Raw genomic sequence first — 18,606 nt, forward strand, 5'->3', positions numbered from 1 at the left:
TTTGCCTTTTTACCCTTTATATTTTTGGGACTGAGAATACATGCGCTTTTATAAATGTTTGACGAAATAGACACAAGTAATTGAAACTACATTCTATGGTTGAATTATCGAAATCGAATATGCCCCTTTTTATTAAAGTCTGGTAATCTAAGAATTAGGGAACAGACACCCTAATTGACGCGAATCCTAAAGATAGATCTATTGGGACTAACAAACCCCATCCAAAGTACCGGATGCTTTAGTACTTCGAAATTTATATCATGTCCGAAGGAGGATCCCGGAATGATAGGGGATATTCTTATATGTATCTAGTTAATGTCGGTTACCAGGTGTTCACCATATGAATGATTATTTTTGTCTCTATGCATGGGACGTATATTTATGAGAACTGGAAATGAAATTCTTGTGGTCTATTAAAATGATGGAAATAAATGATTATGATAAACTAATGAACTCACCAACTTTTTGGTTGACACTTTAAAGCATGTTTATTCTCAGGTGTTAAAGAAATCTTCCGCTGTGCATTTGCTCATTTTAAAGATATTACTTGGAGTCTTTCATAGCATATTTCGAAGAACGTTGCATTCGAGTCATTGAGTTCATCTAATATTATTATTAAATCAATTTATAGTTGGATAGTGGATATTATGAAATGGTATGCATGCCTGTCAATTTTCGATGTAAAGAAATTTTGTCTTTTAAAAATGAATGCAATGTTTGTAAAATGTATCATATAGAGGTCAAATACCTCGCAATGTAATCAACTATTGTGAATCGTTTATAATGTATATGAACGGGTCATTTCAGTTGGTATCAGAGCGGTGATCTTAGCGAACCAGGTCTGCATTAATGTGTCTAACTGATATGTCGATAGGATGCATTAGTGAGTCTGGACTTCGACCGTGTCTGCATGTCAAAAGTTTTGCTTATCATTTTGTGTCAAAAATTAACTACTTATCATCTTCAGGAAATTACCTGCTTATCATTTTTAGTCTAAGACACATCTTGCTTCATTGATTGCATGAATAGTGTATAGACAAAAATTCATATCTTAGCATATCTGCTAAATCATATCTTATCGTATCTGTTACTTTAAACTTTGCCTGACATATCCCGCAAAGTCCTCCGTAATCTACGAAATCTTTTGATATATATATATATATGTATATATATATATATATGTATATATATATATATATATATGTATATGTATATATATGTATATGTATATATATATATATATGTATATATATATATATATATATATATATATATATATATATATATATATGTATATATATATATATATGTATATATATATATATATATATTCTATGTAATTAGAATACCATCCGTTAGCCAAAATCTTTTCATATAAAAAAATAAAAATCCTTTATCCAATCGTACGAAATGGAATTCGTCATCAGTTCAAGTCACTCAGATTCCAAAATGGAATCCCATTCAAGCTCCGAAAGCAGTGTGACCGGAATAGATCAACCAATCAGTCATCACCTATTCTGGATGAATTGGGGATGGGTTCGTAGCCTCCTCAATCATTGGACATAAGAAGAAGGTGATCCCTTCCATCCACCACATTGCCCTCTTGACGCAGAACCTGAAGCACTTACCGGCGAACCTGTCCGAAACACCATTTTCTCGCTCATTTCCAGAGTATCTCGTCACGATTATATATTACATCAAATTTTAGATTTTATTTATCCGCTCGTCCGAACCGAAAATCACCCCGGTGTAATAGAAGAAGTCAACGAGCTTCGCGCTCGGGTAGTGGCTTTGGAGAATATGGTGCAGAGATTACAAACACCAGCATCAGCATCAGCAGCATAACCAGTACCACCATCATCAACGCCAACAGTACCATTACCACCTCCAACCACAACCGCGTCGTAAACCTCAACTTCACAATCTGTCCCACGATCATCAACGTCATACGCACCATAGATACCAAGGAGTACCAACAACAATAACTGATGAAGTATTAATTCATAACTTCATTGGAGAAACATTCCGCGGCGATTATGTAATCTCTAAAGTCTTAGAGATTATCTAATCTTGCCCTAACCATAAATCAGTTAAGCGAACTAAAATGATAGAAGGAAGAGTAGAAACCCTGACAAAAATGGTGTGTGATTAACAAGCTAAACTTGCTTTACCAACAGTATCAACAGTACCGTCAGCGTTACCAGCATCGTCAGTACAGTCAACATCCGAATCAACAACACCGATAACATCACAAACTCCGTCAGTTCAAGAATCACTGTGGACATCATTACGAATCAAAAACGTGTATATTGTATCAACGAGTTATGAAGAATTAACTCATTCCCTCTGAAGAAATTATATGTATATTATATATATATATATATATATATATATATATATATATATATATATATATATATATATATATATATTTTGAAATAAATCTTTCCGTGCTAAGCTATTGTGTGTGAATCTTAACTACTCGGTTAATTCATATTACAAATATGCAATAATGTACGTCCTTCGGCCGCAACTTAACCAGCGTTAACTACAATCTCTGTCGCAATTCAACAAATTCCAATTCATAATAAATCAAGTATATATTTGATTTTACACTTTCATCATCGATGTACCCGAAACTTTTCAGATAACATCATTCGTACTTTGCGAAATTCACAAGAATTCCATGAACCGAACATCATACATCAACAAATAACGAAGTATTGATTCATAATTTCAATGTCATTAAAGAAATACTGCGTAAAAGTTATGTACTTTTTAAAGCCTTTAGGGATTATTCAATTCTAGTTTCAACCGTAAATCAAATGAGTTTAATTTAACATTAACTCATTAAATCTATGTTACATCTGAAGAAAATATACATATATATATTTTCATAAAGACTGTAATAAAATTCTTTTGTACAAAATATTAATTGTGAATTTTTTTTTTTAACGGGTAGGTAATACCCGAGAGATATATAAATTCACAATTAATATGTTACATTCTTCGAATCTGATTTAGCAAATCATCCATTATACTCCCTACTTTCACAACAATATACATTCTTCTATAGAAATCAAAACAACCATACTCATTCAAAATTTAATTACATATTCTGATTTTGAAATCTCAAAATTCAACTTGAGATATGACCAAAATCATCACTCTTAGATCCTTACATCTTTCACAAGCTATATTTTAACTTCAAAACTGTGTTAGAACATCAAATGTATGTTAACGATTACAATCTGTGTTCAAACCCTTCGAAAATTTCTGAAGACACTTCGAATGATGAGCAATCGAGATGATGATCCAACCACATGTTACCCACAGTTATGTACCCGAAAAACTCTTGAAATCAAAGTAAAAGTTTAAACAACGTATCCGCGTCAGATTCTTTGGCATTTATTAGCAAAAATAACTTTGCGACTCCTATTCAAAGTAGCCAGTTTTGTCACAGCTCCAGCAAGTCAACTTCAACTTTTCAGTCAGACTAACCTTATTATAACCTTGAGATATACACCTTCGTTACCAGGGAACCTTTTACATTCCACCACATTATTAGCAGATGTACCAACAACTTCATTACCCTTTGACTTTAGCCTCTCCAAAAAGTCATTATAATTATTCATTGAAACCCCATCATTTACTCATTCGCATCTTGTAATGAGAATTGCCATACGAATCATTAGGAATTAGCAATCAGTATTTTGAAATCTCGCAGGATGTCTACGCCAACAGTTATATGTGTATATATAACGTCTATCTTCTGGACTTAATTTGAATGTGAAGTTTCTGAAAAACACTCCAAACTACGAATTGGTTCTCCGAAAATGGAAAAAAAAAAATGCTGATGAAGCAGCAAAAACTATAAACGACTTTAAACGGTAAAAGCTGGATGATAATGATGAAGTGTGTTGGCAAAGCGCAGAAAAAGAGAAGTTTTGGAACTGGAAAATGGATTGAGCAAAGTAGGAAGGAGGCTGTGGACAAATTACAAAGACTGAACCTGACTTCAAAGGATCCAAATGATTCAGTACCTGCTGAAGTCATTAACGAATACCTTGCTCCTGACTCTAAACCCCTGCGAACAATATTCTTCATCATCCTCTGATATTAGAAATTCTAAAATATCATCATATCTTTCATTATAAATATCCTCCATATTTCTGAAGATATTTTCTTAATTTTTCTTATTTGAAATCATTTACCTCTTCGCGCTATTTGTATTACATCATAAAAGAAACTATTTTAGTTTCAAAATTCTGAAACATTCAAGTTTAAAATAGGAATATTTTGAAGTAATGTTGGGAACTGAAGCATGAATTAGTATAATATAATGACACTTGATCAATGTGATTATATTACAGTAAGTCATGCTGAGTTTCTAAATGGAACATGTGATTCACAGATCATAACATCATCATGTGCCATGTTATACGACTCTTGTATTCTATTTAACCTCTAAAATATCAAGAAAATATTTCTTGATGATTCGGCCTTTTCCAAGGTATTCTAGTAATTTGACAAGTCAAGATCGTGCCATCACAATTTCCTTCCTAGAACATTAACAATGTTCATTCCGAAATTCATATCTGTGAATTCTGCACCATTACAAGCGGTGCTTAATCGCAAGAAGAAGAAACGAAAGGACAAAACTCCGAAATAGAAATTGGAGTATAAATTGCAGCAAATAAAAGAGAGCATTAACTGTGAATGATAATGATTATAGAAGACAGAAGCAGATACTTTGAAATATAAGGGAACATATAAATCCCAACGACAAACCAGAAATTATAAACCATATATATCGATGCATATAGCAATATAAAGACACGGGAGAACTAGAAACACTATAAACCGAAGAGTATAGTAGAAGTAAATAGATTCTTCCGGCGGTAGATGAAAAAGAAGAATGACCGATATGAAAGTTAGAAGTATATCGAGAATCAGAACTAGATGGAGCATATTGATGAATACTTTAAAATATGAGTTGAGGGGGAAAGAATAGAAGGTGATGAAATATGACTAGGAACTTAGAAATCAACAGATTTAACTCACACAATGGCGGAATAAGTGAATTAAACCCTCTAGTGAATAGGTTAAGTTTTTTTTTGATTAATTTAGTCAAACCACAACTAAATCAAGTGTGATTAGATCAACACCTAGAGCTATTATTCACCACCTGGGTGATTTGGACTGAGAGAGAATCGGAGGAGCTCACTAGATCTGAGTGTGTGTAACAAATGAGAGGCTTAACCTAAAATGAAGAACATAAGACTTTATATACCCCTGCTGTTGACTCACCTATATGATTCATTCATCACACGTACGAGTTGGCTTCATCGGTCATACGGGTGATCACTCACTCGTGTCTTCTCATTTAGGTTGTAATTGTGACTTAGCTCAGCATCAACCGTGCGTATGAGCCTGTCAGCTATACTAGTGAGGCTTCACTCGTACGTCTGACTACGTCTAACATAGTTAAACATCTAAATCTCGTTCCTGCAGTTCCTGTAACCACATACAAACACGGATAGGATAATAACGAGCAATCATGGTGGCCTGTAAACTATTGTACCTGCAATGGACGCGGGTAGATGTCTAGGAACTTGCATAAAATGCATCAACAGAAGGTGTGAGTTGTAAGGAAACGAAGGAGGTGAATTTATAAGAAAATCTCCGACAGAACAATTAAAATGGACGATCGCATTTAAAGCGGATCCTAATTCCCTTGATTACCGGAGAGTCAAATCTTATTAAGAAGATTTTCTTCAAATCCCTTGAAATCTGGGAATCAATCATATCTACGTCAAATGATAAGATGAATCTACACTTACTCATTTCACTCTTCTATGTTAGCTTCATTCGTACTCTTCATATAAATGGATTGTTTATCCAAATTATTCGCTGATGATAAAACTCTAATTTTCAGCCCGTATGCATCATGAAAACATACTTATTATCATTCACGACCTTTCCACTCAAATTTCGGGACGAAATTTCTTTAACGGGTAGGTACTGTGACAACCCGAAAATTTCCAACCAAATTTAAACTTTAATCTTTATATGTTTCCGACACGATAAGCAATATTTGTTAAGTTAAATTGCAAGAATTTTAAACTATGTTCATACATTCATTCAACCTCGACCATGTTCTAACGATTCACGAACCATTAAACGAATATGATTATATATGTATATGTGTATATATATTATAACTTGAAACGTAAACAAAATATTAGATTAAATACTTTATATGATTGTATCTGTTTCAAAATATTTATCAATGGAATTAGAAGATAAGATCAAATGATTGAATTATCAGATATATTGAATTATGATTACAAGTCTCTATTGAAAGGCCCACGTTGATTTGAGAAATCTTTCCGTTTTAACAATATTCGGAAAATGGTAAAGTGATTTATAAATAAGAACAAATTGTCAATCATTGAGAACTAAACAAAGGATAGTGGAAGATTGAATCTCATAAAGACTCGATTAATCTATTTAGTTTCAAACGTACAAAAACGTTTTCAGTTTAAAAAGAACTTTATTATTAAAACGTATATAACTTTTATAAATATCTAGAACCACTTTTGACAACTCATTACTTAACTAGTATGATAAAGATAACGATATTTATATTTTATTTTATTAAATATATATAACGATTTAAATTAATATTATATATATTTATACGCGTATTATACGTACATAGTTTTATACTTTTACTATACTTAAACTTTACCTTTACTTTATTTTTACTTTACTTTAACTTTAATAATTCACTTTAATAATTCATACTTTAATAATTCACTTTAATAATTCATACTTTAATAATTCACTTTAATAATTCATACTTTAATAATTCACTTTAATAATTCAAAAATCTATTATAAATAGAATTCAATAGGTTTCATTATTTCATAGAAACTTGAAAATATTTTTCTCTAAACTCTCTCAATCGATTTACATATATATATTTACTCCGTATTATTTCAAGATATTATTAGTATACATAAAATATTACGACGGAGTGCTGTCCGAGTGATTTCGAAATTGTTTTTCGAGTAGGATAGGATTAAGGAAATTATGGGTTATAGCTATGGAGGTGATTGAGTATGGTTCATGGGTATGCTCGTGAGGTCAATATAGTGTTTATAATTTCCGTTGCGTCTACGTACCATTCCTGCAATATTGAATCTCAATATTGATACGTGAGTACTCATAATTTAACTTTTACATACTAATAGTGTATCCCTGACTAGTGCTCGAGTATTTAGGATTATGCATGCTTGTACTTTTGATATTGCCCTTAGACAGGTTAGGTTGAATATTGAATTAGTTACACTTGCGGTTGAGATAAGGTATAAGATATGCATGTCCTTGGAAAGCTAGCGAAAAATTAAGGACTTTTCCTTTAGATATCGAATGGTTTCGATGAACGGATTAGAAGTTATAATCAATTGAATTTTCTATATTTTTATTAAAAATGATTATTATTATCGTCGTTTTTATCGTCGTTCTAGTTTTATCTTATTATTATCATTATTATTATCTTTATCAATAAAAGGGATTTATCATTAAAAATTATTATTATTTTTTATTATTACTATCGTTATTATCGTTAAAATTATAATTAGTATTATTATTATTATCCAATTATTATTATTATTATTATTATTATTATTAGTATTATTATTATTATTATCATTATTAATATATATATCATTATTTAAAAATGGATATTGTCATTGTTATTATTATTATTACTATATTATTATTAAGATAATTATTAGTATTATCGTTAAAAATGTTATAGTAACTATCATTATTAATATTAGTGTAATTAAAACAAATATTTGTAACACCTAATTATTTTGATTACTATTATTATCATTATTATGAACACGATATAAAAGACGATTAAAAGCTATTAAATGAAACGATTAGGAAATAATGAGTAAGAGTATCATGATAAAATTAAAATATTATAAGATGTTGATTTAGATAAAATTATCGTTCTTATTATTTTTATCATTACTATTATTATTAAAAATATCGTTAGTATTAAAACTATCATTTTAACAAAAATTATCATTTTAATAGAAATGTCATTGTTACTATAAAATATCATTATTATTATTATTTTAAATAGAATTATTATTTTAAAGATAATATTAAAAATTATCGTAAATATTAAAGTTATCATAATTAAAATTATCGTTTTATCATAATGTCATCTTAGTAATTATAAATATTGATATTTTTATAATAATAATTATTATTACAAAATAATACAACTTTTACTTACTATCATTATAGATATTATTTTATCAAATAAATATGTGATACAAACATATTTTACTACGTGTAATAACTTACTTTAATAATACCTATCATATTATCTTTATGATATTAAATGAACCCTATAAATTTTATTACTTAATATATATAAAAGTATATTATATTATATAAATTTAATATAAAATTTTATTTATTAATAAATAAATTATATTATTTACTCTAATAAATCTTTTAAAAATATTTAAAAATATAAAACGACGATATTTAAACTATATATTAATCATGTATAGATTTTTGGAAATTATTTTGAGTCAAATTTACTTTTGTTGACTTTTGCATATTAGTCTCGAGCATTAGGATTGTGGTACACTATGATTTGGCCTAATTTGTTAGACAAATATTGACCAACACATAATTATATATAATTAATTTAGGTTCGTGAATCCGAGGCCAACCTTGCACTTGTTCAATGACGTTATATGTATTTTTACTACGAAATACAGTATGGTGAGTTTCATTTGCCTTTTTACCCTTTATATTTTTGGGACTGAGAATACATGCGCTTTTATAAATGTTTGACGAAATAGACACAAGTAATTGAAACTACATTCTATGGTTGAATTATCGAAATTGAAAATGCCCCTTTTTATTAAAGTCTGGTAATCTAAGAATTAGGGAACAGACACCCTAATTGACGCGAATCCTAAAGATAGATCTATTGGGCCTAACAAACCCCATCCAAAGTACCGGATGCTTTAGTACTTCGAAATTTATATCATGTCCGAAGGAGGATCCCGGAATGATAGGGGATATTCTTATATGTATCTAGTTAATGTCGGTTACCAGGTGTTCACCATATGAATGATTATTTTTGTCTCTATGCATGGGACGTATTTTTATGAGAACTGGAAATGAAATTCTTGTGGTCTATTAAAATGATGGAAATAAATGATTATGATAAACTAATGAACTCACCAACCTTTTGGTTGACACTTTAAAGCATGTTTATTCTCAGGTGTTAAAGAAATCTTCCGCTGTGCATTTGCTCATTTTAAAGATATTACTTGGAGTCTTTCATAGCATATTTCGAAGAACGTTGCATTCGAGTCATTGAGTTCATCTAATATTATTATTAAATCAATTTATAGTTGGATAGTGGATATTATGAAATGGTATGCATGCCTGTCAATTTTCGATGTAAAGAAATTTTGTCTTTTAAAAACGAATGCAATGTTTGTAAAATGTATCATATAGAGGTCAAATACCTCGCAATGTAATCAACTATTGTGAATCGTTTATAATGTATATGAACGGGTCATACCTTCTTCATCTGATTGACCAACCGAGATTAACTTCCTCTTTAACTTAGGAATAAACCTCACGTTCTTCAAAGTCCAATTAGAACCAAGAGTTGTCTTTAATACAACATCTCCTATACCTTTAATCTCGAGACTTTTGTTGTTTGCCAATCTAACTTTACCTTGATACGCCCGAAAATTCCTCATCACGCTCTTAATGGGTGTAGCATGAAACGAAGCTCCCGAATCCAAGACCCAAGACTCCACCGAACTTTCAACACTACATAATAGTGCATCCTCCGTATCTTCTGCAGTTAAGTTAACATCTTTAACCGGAGCATTCTTACAATATCTTTGATAATGCCCCTTTTGATTGCAACCCCAACAAATAACGTCACTTTGGTCTTTCGATGAATACCTCTTCTTGAACTTCCCTTTACACTTCTTCACACCGCGATAAACTTTCCTACTGTGATGACCCGGGAATTTCCGAACAAATTTTAAACTTAATCTTTATTGATTTCGAAACGATAAGCAAAGTCTGTAATGTGAAGTCTCAAAGATTTTGAACTGTATTTATGAAATTAAATACCTTTGACTGTTTCCAACGATTCACGAACGATTATAAACAAATATGTATATATATGTATACAGATATGAAAGTATGTATAATAATTAGAAATATTAAAAGCATAATTGAAACTTAGAATCAAATATGTAAATAAAATACAGAATTTTTATGCAATAATAAAACTATATCTATATATACATGATTTCTATGTATACATATTATTATATACATATTCTAAAAGTATAAATAATATGTGTTTAAATTATAATATCTATTCCTAACATAATATCTTTAGTAAATATATAACATTAGTAATGTTTTCAAAGTTACATATGCAAACATATGTTATATTATAATATATATACATATATTAAAATGCATATAAATTAAATATTCCAAAGTATGATAGATAACTATTAAATATTACATAATTAATATAATGTAGTATCAAAATCTTAAATTTACTTACAAGATATAATATAGTTGTTATATGAGTAAAATAAATAATAATATTAATATTAATATTTGTAATATTATTATTACTTTTATTATAATTAGTATTATCTTGATATTGATATTATTATTACTATTTTTTTTGTATTATTGATAAAAATATTATTATTATTAATACATTTATATTTATTTAATAAATATATATAGAATCTGAATGGAAATCAAATGTTGTTTACATCCTTATCTAACTGTTAATTTTTGTCCAACAATTTAGGGTAGATGTCGACTACATTCCACTGTTTTAATTCAAAAAATCTGTTATCTATTTATTTCACCTTTTAAATTATTATTTTTATTAATTAATTCATTTGAGTGGGATTTACGTACCTTACCTACTGTAAAAGGAGTTTTGTTTTTGTCCAAGTTTGTTATACATTACATCAATTTGTACGACTCAGAAGCAATTCATACAGAGATTTCCAAAATCAGATATCTATCAAAATCCCCTTTTTATTTTTTTTAATATTTCTGTACTAACAGAATATAGCTTGTCGACTTTAAAAGCTAAAAGACAATCAAATTCAGTGAAAACAATACCAGTTAACCTCATACATCAATCCACAATTTCAATTATCATTCATAGACTTCAAATTGTCAAAATTAAATCAAGAGATTAAAAGGAACCGTCTGTTACCCTGTTCTTGCTTTTCATTTTTTCAAAACCTCAATTTCGTAACAAATTTCAAAATGTATAAATGTAATGTTGTTATAAATCCTCTAAATAATCTTTCTAGAAAGTTTAAGATTTCAATTCCTCATATTCATTACAAATTTTCGAGTCAAAGTTTAAGATTAAAAAGTCAAACTATTTGTTCATTCGAAAATTTGAAGTCATATTGATGATTCTGGTCAAATTTAGTATTCAGAAAGTTTTCAATGACTATTTAGAATCTTTTTCATGTTGGAAACATAATCTGAAACGAGCTAAAATTCAAAATCAATGTATGAGTGTTCTTTATTTTGTTTGGCTGATAATTAAACCCCAAAATCAGGTCGAATATAATCCAATTGCAGTCTGAAGTAGAACCACTAATTTCTCTGGTTTTGATTTCTGTTATTCCCGTTCGTTGTTAGCTGAAGCAGAAGGAAGTTTTTTTTTTTACAGAAAAGAATCAGGTTAAATAAATATTGAACGGGTTTAAAACATAACAACAGACACGGTTGGATGGTTAGGGAATGTTTTCGGTTAGCGAGTGGTTGTGGGTTCGAATCTCGGCTTGGACAGTTTAATTATGTTTTTGAGCCCTTGAAGGTAGTTCCTCTAAATTTTTGTTATTATTTTTGTTATTATTATTATTATTATTATTATTATTATTATTATTATTATTATTATTATTATTATTATTAATTATTGTTATCAATTATTGTTATCATTATGTTATTTATTGTTAGTAATATCTTAATTATCATTATAAGTTAGATTATTATCATTACTAAGTATTACTAATATTTATGATAAAAATGAATGTAAGGATTAAAGTTATATATATTGATTATAAATACAAATATGAAACTTATTGTTATTACTAAATACTTAGAAGTATCACTATCATTAATTAACTTAAGAGTATTAACATTATCATAAGTATTAGTATTAGCATCACAATTTTTATGATTAAAATGATTATCATTATCAATATAGTTTTTATTACTATTATGAAAGTAATACAAGTTATTATTATTTTCATTAATATTAGTATTAATATCATTTTTGTAATTATTAGTTTCATTATTATTATTTTATTAACATAAGTATCCATTTTAACAGTATCGTTACTAGTATTAGTATTATCGATATTAAGAAAGTTATTATTATTAGTAAATCATTATTGTCAAAACTATCATTTTTATTACAGATAAATATTTTGTACCTAAAATATACTTAATACATATATTGTAATTATATTAATAGTTTATATACCTACATATCAAACATAATAACATTATTTATATAAACACTCTTATATAACAAACTAAGGATATTCTTATATAATTCTAACCATATATATATATATATATATATATATATATATATATATATATATATATATATATATATATATATATATATATATATATATATATATATATATATGTATATATATATATATATATATATATATATAGATATAATAAAATAACTAAAAATATATATATTAAATATTTTCAATATATACACAAACTAAATAAGTATAATATATAAATTAAGATATAATATATAAACTTGTTCGGTTACGATTATACATATTAATTTATATGTAATGACAATAGGTTCGTGAATCCTAGGCCAACCCTGCATTGTTCAGTTTGTCTAATGTTGTCATATGTATTTTTATTACAAAATACATTAGGTGAGTTTCATTAATCCCTTTTTAAATGCTTTTGCAATATATATTTTTGGGACTGAGAATACATGCGCTGCTTTTATAAATGCTTTACGAAATAGACACAAGAAATCGAAACTACATTCTATGGTTGGATTATCTAATCGAATATGCCCTTTTTATTAAGTCTGGTAATCTAAGAATTAGGGAACAGACACCCTAATTGACGCGAACTCTAAAGATAGATCTATCGGGCCCAACAAGCCCCATCCAAAGTACCGGATGCTTTAGTACTTCGAAATTTATATCATGTCCGAAGGAGGATCCCGGAATGATGGGGATATTCTTATATGTATATTGTGAATGTCGGTTACCAGGTGTTCAATCCATATGAATGATATTTTTGTCTCTATGCATGGGACGTATGTTTATGAGAAATGGAAATATGAAATCTTGTGGTCTATTAAAATTATGAAATAATTATTTATGATAAACTAATGAACTCACCAACCTTTTGGTTGACACTTGAAAGCATGTTTATTCTCAGGTACGAAAGAAATCTTCCGCTGTGTATTTGCTCATTTTATAGATATTACTTGGAGTCATTCATGGCATATTTCAAAAGACGTTGCATTCGAATCATCGAGTTCATCAAGATTATTATTAAGTCAATTATAGTTGGAAATATTATGAAATGGTATGCATGCTTGTCAACTTTCGATGTAATGAAAGATTGTCTTTTCAAAAACGAATGCAATGTTTGTAAAATGTATCATATAGAGGTCAAGTACCTCGCGATGTAATCAACTGTTGTGAATCGTTTATAATTGATATGGACTTCGTCTGGATGGATTAGGACGGGTCATCACAGTTGGTATCAGAGCAGAGGTCTTAGCGAACCAGGTCTGCATTAGTGTGTCTAACTGATAAGTCGTTAGGAGGCATTAGTGAGTCTGGACATCGACCGTGTCTGCATATCTAAAGTTTTGCTTATCATTTTTTGTCGAAAAATCATCTAATTATCATCCTTAGAAAATTACCTGCTTATCATTCCTAGTCTAGACACATATTACTGCATTGATTGCATGAATAGTGTATAGATAAATTCATATCTTAGCGTATCTGACAATTCATATCTTAGCGTATCTGTTACTGTAGACCTTGCCTGATATCTCTCATAAATTTCTCCTTAATTTAAGGGATCCTGGTACTATATATATCTATGTAATTTGTGCATTGAGAATACCATCCAACCATCAATTGCTGTCACTAAATTCTTTGTACCAAAAAACCTTTCCTGAGATCGCGTAAGATGGCCTCTACGAATCGACCAAGTTCCTCTGACTCCGAAGGCAGCGTGACAGGAGCACACCAACCAATCAACTACCGTGATTACTGGAGAAAATGGGGGTGGGTTCGCGACATACTCACCCTATGGAAAAGGGAAGAAGGTACTCCATATCATGAATCGAATCTACCACCTAACCTTGGAGTACTCGACCCGCTCACCGGCGAACCTGTTCGCAACACCGTTTATACCCTTTTTGCCAGAATTTTTCGTCTTGAGACTACCATCAAAGGAACTAGAGAAGATATCCAATCACTACCTCACACTGATAACCAACCAGGGTTAGTAGAAGAAGTTAAAGAACTCCGAGCTCGAGTGTTAACTTTAGAGAGCACGGTACACAGTTTGCAAGCACCAGTAGTATCACCAACACCATTCACATCACCAACCTTAGCACCAACAGCATTAGTACCACCAACAACAACATCCGCATCACCAGCTTCGACATCTCATTCTATACCTCGAGTATAATCATCGTTCTATATGATGTTCTACATCATTTATCTTCGTTCGACATGATGATTATGTAAACTCTAATGTTTTAGAGATTATATATTCTTGTTCAAACGGTAAATCAAATGAATTTAATAACATATTGACTCATTAAATCCATGATTACATCTGAAGAAAATAAATATGTATATATATTTTCATAAAGATTGTAATTAAATATTCTTGCGTACAAACTGTTAATGGTGAAAATATTTTAACGAGTAGGTAATACCCGGGGAATATTTAGATCTCACATTGATAGGTTACACTGTACATTCTTTGAAGCTAATTCAACGGTCATTTATTATCCTACTTACATCCACCGATATACAAATCTGATTCACCACAGAATAACCATATCCATCCAATTTCATATTTGGATTTTGATTTATCAAAAATCAAGTGGCATAATGAAGGAAACATTTGACAAAATAAAATTTGTTAGAAACAAACAAATTAACTATGAGAATTTTTGTTAAGAATCCACCCTAACTGTTCCGAGCTAATTGTTCCCAGCTAACTAATTACACTTTATTTATCGCAATTTAATTTTCGCAATTTACATTCTCACAATTTTACTTATCGTCATTTAATTTCTATATTTATTTTACGCACTTTAAATATCGGGTCACGATACGTATTAATTAATTCGAATATTATATATTAAACTATATATGAATTATTGAATTGCTAACTGTGGACTATCAACTGAGGACTACCAACGTTGGACAATTAAAATGAATTAAAATATTGATTATAACATATGAAACTAAACAATTCTTCAAGTTTGCCACTTGATTTCATCTTAAACCTCATTGTATCTCGACAATTACAATCTGCATTCAAACCTTTCATGATTCTTGAAAACACCTCAATCGATAGGATGAACCAACTGCACTTCATCTACGGAAGGAAAGATTTATGCATACAGTTATGCACCTGAGAAACTCTCGAAAATTGAGTAAAAGTTTAACACGTAGCCGCATCAGATCCTTTGGCATTTATTAGCAAAAAAAAAAAATAACTTTGCGATCCCTTTTCAAAGTAGCCAATTTTGTCACAGCTCCAGCAAGTCAGCTTCGCCCTTTCATTCGAAGTAGCTTTACTATAATCCAGATATATACAATTACCCTTTTGATACCGGAGAATTCTTTTATATTCCACCATACTACCAGCAGACGTACCAGCAACCTCGTTACTTCTTGACATGAATCTCTCTGATAAATCATTATATTTATTCATTGAAACCCTATCATATAATCATCCGCATCTTGTAACGAGAACTACCATACCAATTACCGGGAATCAGCAATCAGTACTTTGAAAACTCACAGCATATCTACATCAATAATTATGTATGACATTTATCTCTTAGAATTATGATCTCTCATTCTGAAATTCTAAAAAGCACTCAGTCACAATTCAATACTATAAATGTTGAAAAAGTTGAATGAAGCAGCAGAAACCATAGACAACCGTAAACGACCTTAATCATCGGAAGTTTGATGATAAAGAATAGTATGTTGGAAAAGCTCAGAAAAGTTGGAACTGGAAAACGCATTGAGCTAACCACGAAGGGGACCAAGGACAAATACAAGGACCAAACCCTATATTCAAAGAATCCAGGTAGTTCTGAATCCGATGAAATCTTTAGAGATTATCTTGCTCCGAAGTCATGTTAAAATCTTGCAGAAAATCTTTCTCCATCAACCATCGAACTTAAAAATTCCAAAATATCATCATCAATATCTTCGATATTTCTGAGGATATTTTCATAAATATTCTCGTCCGAAATTATATACCCCTTCGTGCTTCCTATGTATCATTATATTGGAAATATTCAATAGAAAATTTAGTACCGAAAAGCAGGTTATACGAAACTATGAAGAAAGCCGTGGACAAATCACAAAGAATAAGTTTGACTTCAAAGAATCTAAATGATTCAATGTCTACTGAAGTCTTTCGCAAATATCTTGCTCGTTACACTAACCCTTACAGACAATAGTTTTTATCATCCTCTGATCTTAGATATTCCGAGATATTATCATATCTTTCATTATAAATATCCTCCATATTTCTGAAGATATTTTTATAACAATTCTTATCTGAAATCATTAATCTCTTCATGCTATCAGTAGTACATCATATAGAAACTGTTAGTTTATATATTCTGTAAACTTTCGAGCTTAAAATAGGAATGTTATTGAAGTAATGTTGGGAACTGATGCATGAGTTAGTATAATATAATGACACTTGATCAACGTGATTATATTACAGTAAGTCATGCTGAGTTCTAATGGGACATGATGGTTCACAGTAGATCAAACCACCATCATGTGTCATGTTACATAACACTTTCATTCTAATTAACTTCTGAACATATCAAGAAAGTATATTCTTGATAGCTCTATTCTCAATGATTCTGGTTATTTGACGAAACAAATCGTGCTATTACGTTCTTTCTTGATTATAACCTTAAATTCAATCAAAACTCCATACTTATAAATTCTAGACCATTACTCGTTTTACTAGAGATCGAGAGGAGATTAAAAAGACGAAGAGCTCTGAAACATAAAGGAAGATATAAAACTCGACAACAACACTGAAATTACAATAATTAAAAATTAAAACATCACGACAATTAAAATTTAAAAGATTACAATCAAACTACTCGTCGTCGTCAATTGTCATCTGCAAAGTATCGTTCACCAGTCATTTCATCATCCGTGAGGTACTCTGGAGACATCGGTATTTCTCTTGATGCCTCAACTGCTGCTTCAGCTGATTCATCGAGGTAACGATAACCCAACGTCTCTTCATCTTCAAGAACAGCATACAAAGAAATGCGTTTACCACGATCTTCAATGGTATCTTTTATAAAGTACCATTGATCATCGGTACACAGAGAACTTGCCCTACAATCCGCATCATAATCGTCTTTATAAAAGAACACAGACGTGAATTCACATGGAACTTTTTCCTTCAGAAAGGATAGCAAGTCTTGTAAACCAACATCACGAATGTCGATATCTTCAAACGAAATACGGTCGCCCCACTCATATTCCTTCATTTGATTACGGAAATCACCTCTGTAATGAACATTAAATGAAACAATCATTGGGGGAAGTGTTAACATTTTGCAGTTTGGGAGTGTTTGATTTTGATCTTGAGAAAGATGGAAATATAAAAGAAATATATGTTTGAGTGTATAAAATGAAGTATATGGTTGGTGTTTTTATAGTGTAAAAGTAACCGTTGGGATAGCCGTTGAAATTCTTTTTATTTTACTAACGGCTAAAAATTTGGGAAAGTTTTTGGGCGAAGGTGGACGATACCCGTTGGGACCTCTCTCATGATAGTTTCATCCGTACTCTTTGAATAATCGAATTATTATTATCCATATTACTCAATGATGATAAAACTTAAGTTATCAACTCATATTCATCATGAAAACATTTTTATTGTTAGCCATGACCTCTTCACTCAAATTTCGGGACGAAATTTCTTTAACGGGTAGGTACTGTGATGACCCGGGAATTTCCCAACAAATTTTAAACTTAATCTTTATTGATTTCGACACGATAAGCAAAGTCTGTAATGTGAGGTCTCAAAGATTTTGAACTGAATTTATGAAATTAAATACCTTTGACTGTTTCTAACGATTCACGAACGATTATAAACAAATATGTATATATATGTATACAGATATGAAAGTATGTATAATAATTAGAAATATTAAAAGTATAA

Source organism: Rutidosis leptorrhynchoides, chromosome 6, assembly GCF_046630445.1.
Source record: "Rutidosis leptorrhynchoides isolate AG116_Rl617_1_P2 chromosome 6, CSIRO_AGI_Rlap_v1, whole genome shotgun sequence".
Lineage (NCBI taxonomy): Eukaryota > Viridiplantae > Streptophyta > Magnoliopsida > Asterales > Asteraceae > Rutidosis > Rutidosis leptorrhynchoides.